Here is an 11,110-nt window from a genome sequence, read left to right on the forward strand (position 1 = left end):
CTTTCCGCCGGCCATCAGAACCCCAGTCTGGGAAGCGCGCATGAGAAACCTGGAGCGACGCCGCCACGAAGAAGGGCCCCTGTACCAAGTGGCTACTTACCTAGCCGCCCTGGACCAACTCTTTGACGAACAAGCCAACCTTCTGAGGGAGCAGACTCACCGAGCCGAGCAAGCAGAGCTCGCGGTGAGGATACAGCAGATCCGAGCCGCCCATGCCGAGGCAAGAGCCGCAGCCGCGGTCAGTAGCGAAGCAGTCGCCCAAGAGAGCCTCAGGCAGGCCCGAGACCGGCGTATGCAAGATTGGACCCAAAGTGGAACACCAGTCCCGGCGATAGGGGAGGACCACGTTCTACTCGGGACACCCGTCATAGGGTGGGGATCACTCTTCGGGAGCGCACGAGCCCCACCCGAGAACCCTGAAAGCTCTGCTGCTGCCGACGAAGGGGATGCTGCGATGCAACCCCTGACCGATGGGAACCCAGAAGACGGCGAGCAAGAACCTCTCACCCTGTCCGTCCCGGGAGAAGACACACCGCGCGAGTAGAGTGACCGACGCCATCCCAGTGATGCCCCTCCCCAGCCTTTCTGTTTACGCCGTACCCTTAAGATGAGACCCTGGCCGAGTAGCACGAGACCTAGTCGTACCCCCGAGTTGTACCCCCCCCCCTTTGCAATAATAAAAAGGATTGTGTATGTTTGCGATTGTGTGCTAGCTTGTTGTGTGCTGCTTGTTTATATAAATACCGGCAGAAGGTGGATTCTGCCCTATATACGAATTAAACAACTTAAACATCACATAATCGTAACCCCGAATTACCCAATCAACAGGTGACCCCCGGAACGTCGCGAGGGCCTCCCGTGGCCGGAACCCCGTAGCCGCTAGTGTCGGAGCACACCCCATTGAACAAGACCTTCCCCAAGGAGAGCAAGAAGTAAGCCAGAACCGAGGGGGAAGTCAAGAAGGAGAACAACTACCACCACCCCCACCCCTCGGAGACCTGGCACAAATCATCCATAACCAGACCCTCATACTGGAGACTCTGGCGAACGCCCTCATTAACCGGCAGCCGCGAGGGCAGAATATGAACGACAAGCTGACGGCCTTTCTAAGGACCAAGCCACCAACCTTCGCCGGATCCTGCAACCCGTTGGATGCTGACGACTGGTTGCGAGTAATTCAGAGGAAGCTCGAACCATTCGAATGCCAGGACCGGGATAAAGTCCTTCTGGCGGCCCACCAGCTCACCGGAACGGCATTATCCTGGTGGGAAAACTATTGTGCTGCAGCCGAAGACGCCTCTACCATCACCTGGGGAGAATTTGTAAGGGAGTTCCGCCGCTACCACATCCCCTCAGCCACTATGAAGCGCAAGGCGGATGAGTTCCGCGCACTACAACAGGGGAGTATGACGGTGGAAGAATACACCCACCGGTTCATAGAATTGGCCCGATATGCGCCGGAAGAGGTAAATGACGACGATAAGAAGCAAGACATGTTCAAGAAAGGGTTAAGCCCAGAGCTCCGGACCTTGCTTACTCCCCAGATCTATCCGGACTTCAACACCCTGATGAACAAGGCCATCCTCACAGAAAGGGCCAAGGCCGAAGAAAGAAAGGACAACAAACGCAAATTCTTGGAAAGTAAGGCTCGCCAACAGGACCGCTTCCAAAAGCCGAGGAACTCCAACTACACTGCACCAAGATCCCAGGCTCCAATGCAGTATAGGACTCAGTCCCAAGTGACTGGATCACGAGCCTCTGAAGCACAGCCCAAGAGTCAGAATACCATGAGGGCCCCGCAGAGCAACACAAGTATGGCCGCCTCCGACAACAACAATGTTAGGGCTTGTTTCAACTGCCGAGAGACGGGGCACTTCATCGCCAATTGCCCCTACGCCAAGAATAAGCCGGCAACATCGGCCTTCTCCAACACGGTGAATGGGCCCAGACCAGCCCTGACCGGTGCTAACCGAGTGCCCGTCCGCAACAACGACGGCAGCCAGCAGGTGAAGCAGCAATCATTTGGACGAGCCCGCGTCAACCACATCGACGCGCAGGAGGCTCAAGAAGCCCAGGGCGTAGTGCTCGGTGAGTACTTAGTCAACTCAGCTCTGGCGACAGTATTATTTGATTCTGGAGCATCACACTCGTTTATATCCTCGAGCTATGTGGAGAAGCACAAAATACCTACAGTACTACTAAAAACACCCCTATTAACCCGGACGCCTGGAGGCGACATCAATTGTCAATTAGGTTGTCCCCGGGTAAGGATCAATTTAAGTGGGGTAGACTTTCTAGCAGATTTAGTAGTACTTAAGCCTGGGGGAATAGATGTGATCCTTGGGATGGATTGGTTAAGCCGACACAATGGTCTCATAGGCTGTACCGACAAAGTGGTACACTTAACAAACCACGAAGGAGTACAAGTGGTCTGCCGTACCCGGGATAGTAAGTTTGATCCAATGGTGTTTAGCGTGGAAGCCAAGCCCTTAGAAGGAGTCCCGGTAGTAAGCGAATACCCAGATGTATTCCCCGAAGAGCTTCCCGGTATGCCGCCAGATAGGGATATAGAATTCGTCATAGACCTTATCCCCGGAACATCCCCCATAGCCAAGAGACCCTATAGAATGGCGGCCTCGGAATTGACGGAATTAAAGAAGCAACTAGAAGAACTGCAACGGATTGGTTTCATCAGACCAAGCTCGTCGCCTTGGGGAGCCCCAGTCCTGTTTGTCAAAAAGAAAGATGGGAGTATGAGGATGTGTGTAGATTACCGGGCACTGAATGAAGTTACCATAAAGAATAAGTACCCCCTCCCTAGGATTGATGACCTTTTCGATCAGCTAAAAGGAGCTAAGTACTTTTCCAAGATCGATCTAAGGTCAGGATATTTTCAGCTCAAGATTAGGGAAAGTGACATCCCTAAGACAGCTTTTGTCACCCGCTACGGGCAGTTTGAGTTCACCGTAATGTCCTTCGGACTGACCAATGCCCCTGCTTACTTTATGAACCTCATGAACAAAGTGTTTATGGACGAGCTGGATAAGTTTGTCGTAGTCTTTATCGACGACATACTTATTTACTCCAAGAGTGTTCAGGAACATGAACAACATCTACGGGTAGTGTTGGAAAAATTAAGGATACACAGACTATATGCAAAATTTAGCAAATGCGAATTCTGGTTGGAGAGAGTAGCTTTTCTTGGTCACATTCTAACCGCGGAAGGTGTAGCAGTGGACCCAGAAAAGGTCGAGGCAGTATCCAATTGGCAGCAACCGACTAATGTTAGTGAAATCAGGAGTTTTCTTGGACTAGCTGGGTACTATCGGAGATTTATCGAGGGATTCTCCAAGATAGCCCGACCCATGACGGAACTTCTTAAGAAGGAAAAGAAGTTCGTCTGGACGGAAAGTTGTGAAAGAAGCTTTCAAGAGTTGAAAAGAAGGTTGACGACCGCCCCAGTGCTGACTCTACCGGACATTCATCGGGACTTTGTCATTTATTGTGACGCATCCCGACTGGGATTAGGGTGTGTGCTGATGCAAGACGGGAAAGTCGTTGCATATGCCTCCCGCCAACTCAAGACTCATGAGCAGAATTACCCGACCCATGACTTGGAACTAGCGGCCGTAGTGCATGCCCTTAAAATTTGGAGACATTACTTGATCGGAAATAAGTGTGAGGTTTACACCGACCACAAGAGTCTAAAGTACATCTTTACCCAGCCGGATTTAAACTTAAGGCAGAGAAGATGGTTGGAGTTGGTCAAGGACTATAATCTGGAAATTCAGTATCACCCCGGAAAGGCGAACGTGGTAGCCGATGCCTTAAGTCGGAAATCCTATGGGCCCACGAATGACCATCTGCGAGAGGAAATGGCACGATTAAATGTGCACATTATACCTCGAGGTTCCAGCCAAGTGCTAAACGTCCAATCAACATTAGAGGATAAGATTAGAGAAGCCCAAAGCTCGGATCAAGAGTTAGTAAAAATTCGCAAACAAACTGGAGAAAACAAAGCACCGGGCTTCAGAGTGGACGATAAGGGAGCATTATGGTACGAGGATAGAATCTGTGTACCCCAGAATGGAGATTTCCAGCAATTGATCATGGACGAAGCCCATGACTCGGCCTACTCTATCCACCCAGGATCCACCAAAATGTATATGGACATAAAGCAAAAATACTGGTGGAATGGAATGAAAGCGGATATTGCACGATTTGTGGCCCATTGTGATACCTGCCAAAGGATCAAGGCCGAACATCAAAAGCCAGCAGGATTATTGCAACCCTTGCCCATCCCGGTCTGGAAATGGGATGAAATAGGAATGGACTTCGTAGTAGGCCTACCCAGGACACAGAAGGGACATGATTCCATATGGGTAATAGTGGATCGACTCACTAAATCGGCGCATTTCATACCCGTAAGAACCACTTATGGTGGAGAAAAGCTGGCAAAACTTTACGTGGAAAACATAGTAAAGTTACATGGAATGCCCAGCAGAATCGTCTCGGATAGAGGGACCCAATTTACATCTAGGTTTTGGAAAAGCCTGCATAAAGCTATGGGTACTAAGCTAGACTTTAGCTCCGCATACCACCCACAGACGGATGGTCAAACCGAAAGGGTGAACCAGATTATGGAAGATATGCTGAGAGCATGTGTCCTGACCTATGGAAATGATTGGGAGCAAAGTCTGCCTTATGCAGAATTTTCGTACAATAATAGTTACCAAGCTAGCCTGGGTATGTCGCCATTCGAAGCCCTCTACGGAAGAAAGTGCAAAACTCCCTTAATGTGGTCGGAAGTCGGAGAACGTGCGCTAGTAGGACCCGCGCTCATAAAAGAAGCGGAAGAGAAAGTGGCGGAAATCCGCGAGAAATTAAAAGCAGCCCAGTCCCGGCAAAAGAGCTATGCAGACAAGAAGAGGCGGGAGATAAGCTTCAATCCGGGAGATTTTGTCTATCTCAAAGTCTCACCCATTCGAGGGACACGAAGATTTCAAGTACAAGGAAAATTAGCCCCTCGATACATTGGGCCGTATCGAGTTCTAAAGAAAGTCGGAGCCGTGGCGTACCGACTAGAATTACCGGAAGAAATGTCGGATATACACCCAGGATTTCATGTCTCGCAATTAAGAAGGTGTCTGAGAGTACCCGAGGGAGAACATGTGCCGGTGGAAACAATAGACCTGCAGCCGGATTTGCGATATCAGGAAGTGCCGGTCAAGATTCTGGACACTGTCACTAAGAGGACCAGAAACTCCGAAGTACGGATATGCAGAGTTCAGTGGAGCAGACACGGAGTAGAAGAAGCGACCTGGGAACGCGAAGAGGCGCTAAAGAAGGAGTTTCCCCATCTGTTTAGGAACCAGCCGAATCTCGAGGACGAGATTCATTTAAGTGGGGTAGGTTTGTAACGCCCTAAAAATTTCAAACTTAAACTACGCGTTAAGGTGCCCTGACCAAAAATTTATTCGTCGTAAAACCCTGACTCTCTCCGGCCGACGCGAACCTGATCACCGTCTCATCCTGCACCACTCACGCGCTAGAGTAATTCATAAAAACGGTTCGAGATTAAAACCCTAACCCTAACCGGATCGTCATTCCGCATCGCTCGATGGCTGGCCGCCCACGCGCGACCGCCCGCCGCGATTAACGCCGACGCTCCTCGTGCCGCGCGCCAATCCCGCGCGCGTGGCCGACCGGCCGCGGTCGCCGCCGCGACCGGCGCCGACGCGTTCCCCCCCCCCTCTCTCCCCTTCTCTCCTTTCTCTTTTTTCCCCTCTCCCATTTCTTTTCTCCCTTTTCTCTCTTTCCTCTTTCTTTTCTCTCTTTTTCTTTCTTTTCCTCTTTTCCCTCCTTTTCCTCTTTTTCCCTCTCCTTCCCTCCCCCTCTCCCTTTCCCGGACTCCTCTGCTGTGCGCCCGCACGCCGCCGAGCGCCACGCTGCCTCGGCCGTGCTGCGCACGCGCCCGCCTGCGCGCCCGCGTGCCGCGTCAACCGCCGCGACGTCGCGCTGCCCGCCGCTGGCACCGAGCTGCTGCCCCACGTGCACGCGACGGAGCTTGCGCCGCCCCGGCCTTTCCCTTGCGCGCGCCGCTGTGCCTCCTGCCGCTGACGCCGCCCTCGCCGTTCGCGCCCGCACGCGTGCCGAACTGTCGCGTCGCCCCGGCCTCGCCGCCCGCGCCGCCGCTCCACGACACGGGCGCCATTAAGGCTTCCCGAGCCGCTCGCCGGCCCTCTCCCACCGGCCACCACCGGCCACCGCCTCCCTTGGCCTATAAGTAGGCCGCCCGCACAGCCGCCCCTCCCCACGACCTTCACCACCGCACGGCCCCTCCTCTCCCGAGCTGCAGCGCCGCCGCCGCCCATAGCCTCGCCGCCGCCCTCGGTCCGCCGCCGCCCGGCCTCCACGCGCCACCCCGGCCCAAGGTGAGGCCGGGGATCGGTTCCCCTCCTCCCCCTCGTCCTCTTCCCCCACACCCTCGCCGCCACCGAGCCCCGGGCCGGCCGGATTTGGCCGCCGCCGGTGCCCCCTCCCCCTCCTCTGTTTCGTGCGGGGAAGACGAGGAAGGAAGGGGCCTTTTTGCCTGAAGCCCCCTCCTTTTTCCTGTAATACCCCAAAGGAACCCCCCCCCCCTCCTCTAATTATCCCCCTTTTTCTAAAAAGACCCTGCCCCCTCTAGTATTTCGAACCAAACCCCTCGATTACGTAAACCTAAACACACTCGACACCTTTCAGCGTACCCTGAGTATTTCTAGGATTTACAAATAGGTCCGCACCCTTTCCGGATATTTACGAACAAGCCCTCGAACCCCCGTTTAACCCCTGAAACCGCCTTTAGCGCGTCATTTTATGTGCGAAACGACCTCCGATTGACCCGAAACTTTACCACGCCCTTTCTAGTATAGTTTTAGCCATGCCATTAAGAAATCACCTAGAGATATTGCCCCTAACTCCATAACCAAATTATTTCCGATTCAAGCCTATCGGTAAAAGCTTTTAGTTCTTTCGCTTGATTGTGTGTCTGTTTGTTTGCGTCGTAGGACACGGAGTAAACGACGAGGTTCCCGACCGCGACCAAGCAACTGAGGACCAGTACTGCGACCCCGAACCCGAAGGACAGTGCTTCGATCAGGACTTCCCGCAAGGGTTTGACGATGGCAAGTTCAATTCCGCCCTTTGATGCATATTTTTGTCCTAGTTTTTATAAACACAACCCAGTGGCCTGTTTTATGAAATTGCATGGTTTTGCGTGCCGTAAACATGGTAGGATAGCCACCCTTGTTGTGATAACCATACCTTGAATACCCGATTTTATAAAGGAAATGCGTGTGTGTGTGGGAAGGGATAAAATGTGGTTTTGGAAAGTGAGCCAGACGGGATGGACGGCATTTCTGTGTGGATTGCCGCTGGTGTGCTCGTACCTGTGTGGTAGGGCAAGGGAGGGAGATGTCCGTCCTGTCACCCCTAAGGACCGAGTTGTTGTGACATCTCACCTAGCTTCCTGTCGTGCGAACCACTTGACCGTTGTATGGGCAACGGCTTGGCCTAACCCCACTAGTTAGTCTGGTAGCCACCAGGAGAGCTGGGAGCAACGGGTGGTCAAGGAGACGGGATAAGCTCTGTGTGACTTATGCCCCGGTTAAACCTCGGTGTTAGGTCGAATGACCCCTTGATAGATCCCGTGGTGGCTAGTCAGGTCTAGCTACGGTGGGTAAGGGCTTCGATGGGATCTGCACCGGCACTAAGGTGTTCGTGTTGTGGTACCCCGCCTGTGGGTAAAGTTGCACACCTCTGCAGAGTTAGAAATCTATTCGAATAGCCGTGCCCACGGTACTGGGCAAGTTACGGTGTGGTCACATAACTAGTGTTTCTCTCTGGGAAATGGTTGAACTGGTGGGAGTTGTTTGAAAAGTATCCGGCAATGATGCTGTGTGCTACGGCGGACGGGGAGTCCGGTAGCGGCTTGAAACTTGGACCCGTGAGGATCGACACTTGTTTTGAAAAATGCTTTTAAATGAACCCTTGCATATAATTGTGTTTCCGCAAAAGAACCGTAACTTTATCCTTGGATTATCCTGTGCATCTAATTCTGTTATAACCCCCCCCCCGTGGGTGTGATTGGACTTGCTGAGTACGTTTGTACTCACCCCGTTTTTACTCTACAGTGGAGGATCCCGACTACATCCCCGAGAACGACGAGTAGGGTTCCGTCCTGCACCCAGTCTTGCCTGTGGGTGAGGTCACCGTTGGAGCTCCGCATGGCGCAAGACTCTGATGATCCTTTGTTCGTAGCTAGTGTAGTTGTGTGGGTTCTGGTTGTAATCCTCGCGATAGTGGCGCTTCACTGCCCATTACCGCGTAGAGTTGTACGGTGATGAACCATCTGATGTAATAAAAGTGTTATCAGCCTCCTGGGACTGATAAAGCGACACTTTTAAGTCTTCCCTGATGGGGGGACGCTTCATTTAGTCATCCAGTCGGTCCCAAGTATAACATCAATACCCTCTAAACTGAGTAAAACCAAATCAGTTTTGATCTCTTTACTACCTAACTGAAGTGGCACATTTCTACTCATTTGGTTGGAGGTGATTTTTCCTCCAGGGGTAGAGATCATATATGCCCCTTGAGTGAAACAAGGATCGAGTCCTATCCGGGTACCACAGTTGTTACTAATAAAGCTATGTGTTGCTCCGGAATCAAATAAAGTAACAACTGGTTTATGGTGAATAGAAAATGTACCCGACATGACGGGAGCCCCATCTGGAAGTTCTGCAAGGGTGGTGAAGTTAATCCGTCCTTGCCGGACTTGCATCACCGGCTTCTTGCCCTTGTTTGGGTTTCCCTGGGTAGAGCTCTACCCTTGATTAGGTTTCTTAGGCCGCGGGCAATCTCGGATGAAATGATCCGCACTTCTGCAATTGAAACAGCGATAATTGCTGCCTCTCTGTGGCACTTGCTGAATACTTGGCCGTTGGCCAGATTGTTGTGCTTGTTGCGGGGGTACGGGAGGTCTGAACCTTCCTTGCTGTTGAGGCGGCCTAAAAACCAGTCTACCGGTTGGGGCATTGCGCTGTGGTGCTTTGGGCGGCGTATTGGGAATAACCCGATACCTCGGTGGTTGAGCACTCGAGGGTCCAGTAGGAGTCTTCCTCTTCTTCTCAGCATAATGTGCTACGATGCAATCTTCTTGAGTTAAGGCCATATTGACCAGCTCGCTGAAAGTATTAGCCCTCACAAGATTCAGGCGTTCCTTGAGTTTGGTGTTAAGGCCCCGACGGAAACGGTCTTGTTTCTTGGCATCATTATCTGCATGATATCCTGCATACTGGCACAGATGATTGAAATTCTGCGCGTACTGCAGAACCGTACTGGTGCCTTGAGTAAGAGCCAGGAATTCATTCAATTTTCGTTCCAGTAATCCTGCTGGAATATAATGTGCTCGGAAGGCGATCCGGAACTCATCCCAAGTAATAACATGCCCTGCAGGTTGCATGGCATAGAAATTGTCCCACCAGATCCGAGCAGCACCACGGAGTTGTTGGGCAGCAAAGGAAGCTTTGCTAGAGTCCGCACATGGTATTGTCAGTAAAGCGAACTTCGATTCGATGATATGGAGCCAAGCATCGGCATCCAAAGGTTCCTCGGCTTTACTGAAAAAGGACAGCTGGGTACTGAGGAAATCTTGGTAACTAGCCACAGGAGGATTGCGATCCTCACGGCCTCCTCGAAATTGTTGATGCTGCTGGTTCTGCTGTGCTTGAACCAGCAAGTTAAGCAACTCCGTTTGCCGAGCCATAACTTCGGCAAGGTTGGGAGGAGGTGGCGGCGGTTATTGCGAACCGCTGGCCTGATCAGCCCGGAAATCTTCCGGGGTTCCGCGTGTGGCTCCAACCATCTGAAATAAAGGAGATGTCCATTATTAACCATATAGCCTTATTTCCAATTTCAAAGGATGTATGACTTAAATAAACAATGTTCATACTCCATTCGACCATCGCATTCCAAAATCATAAGGATAATGAACAGGATGATAAAACAGGAAACTTATATTACAACATGGGTTCTGATTGTTTTCCGCATCACACATCCGAAAGATCTCTATGCAGGCCATCTATATTACAACAAATGGCATGAGACCTAGCTAAGTTACACACTACCTAAGTTATTACACTTTTCACAAGTTACATCTAAATAGTCGACGATTTACTATGCTAAAAATCGTCGAAATTGCCTATCGATGACTGACTGCCAGAGGGAGAGTGATAGGGACTAAGAACAGGATCCCCATGCTCAGAGTCAATCTCTGAAACACCCTCAATCTCCTCTGGATCTTCTTCTTCTTCTTCAGGTACTATGGGTATAGCGGGAAGTGTCGGTTGCTGCTGCAATTCCTCAATGTGAGCCTGGGCATCATCTGCTTCAAGTATCAGATCATGAATTTGCTCCTATAGAAACTCAATAACAGCGTCGCGCTGAGTGATAATATGATCACTCTCATTGATCTGATCTTCTCGACGAAGGATTGTCTCATCCCTTGCGGCGATGATTTCATCCTTTTGAGTCACCAAGGCTTGTAATTCCTCTATTTGGGTTACTTGATGGTCAGCGTTCCGATAGTGGCTTTGAGCCACTCCAGTTATCTGACTCACCCCATGACGCAGTAGCATCTGGTAATGATATTGCACATCCATAAACCTGGTAATGATACGGACGGTTTCTTCAGCCAGATCTCCTAGCAGATGACCATGATGGTCTGTCCGAAAATCCCAGTCCAAATTACCCGGGTCTATGGTAGGAAATAACCCAATAGGATACGCGGCAACTTCAATCGAATGCTGATTGCAAAAAAGTTTGATAGCTTCTAAAGCAGCAGTTTCAAGAGTATCCACTAGACGATATCCAACCACTTCCACTTCTATGGGAGGCCATAAGGAGCGGAAAGGGTGTTGAGGAATTATCATCTTAACCCGACATCGTGGAACTCCTTCTTCGCGATATTCCACTCCATCGTATTGAGGAGGTTCTGTATAATAAAACATACTTAAGGATTCCCACAAGAGACGAGGAAACCATTCCCAATGTAAACCATTGGTGTGAAAGT

This window comes from Panicum hallii, chromosome 7 (genome assembly GCF_002211085.1).
Source record: "Panicum hallii strain FIL2 chromosome 7, PHallii_v3.1, whole genome shotgun sequence".
NCBI lineage: Eukaryota > Viridiplantae > Streptophyta > Magnoliopsida > Poales > Poaceae > Panicum > Panicum hallii.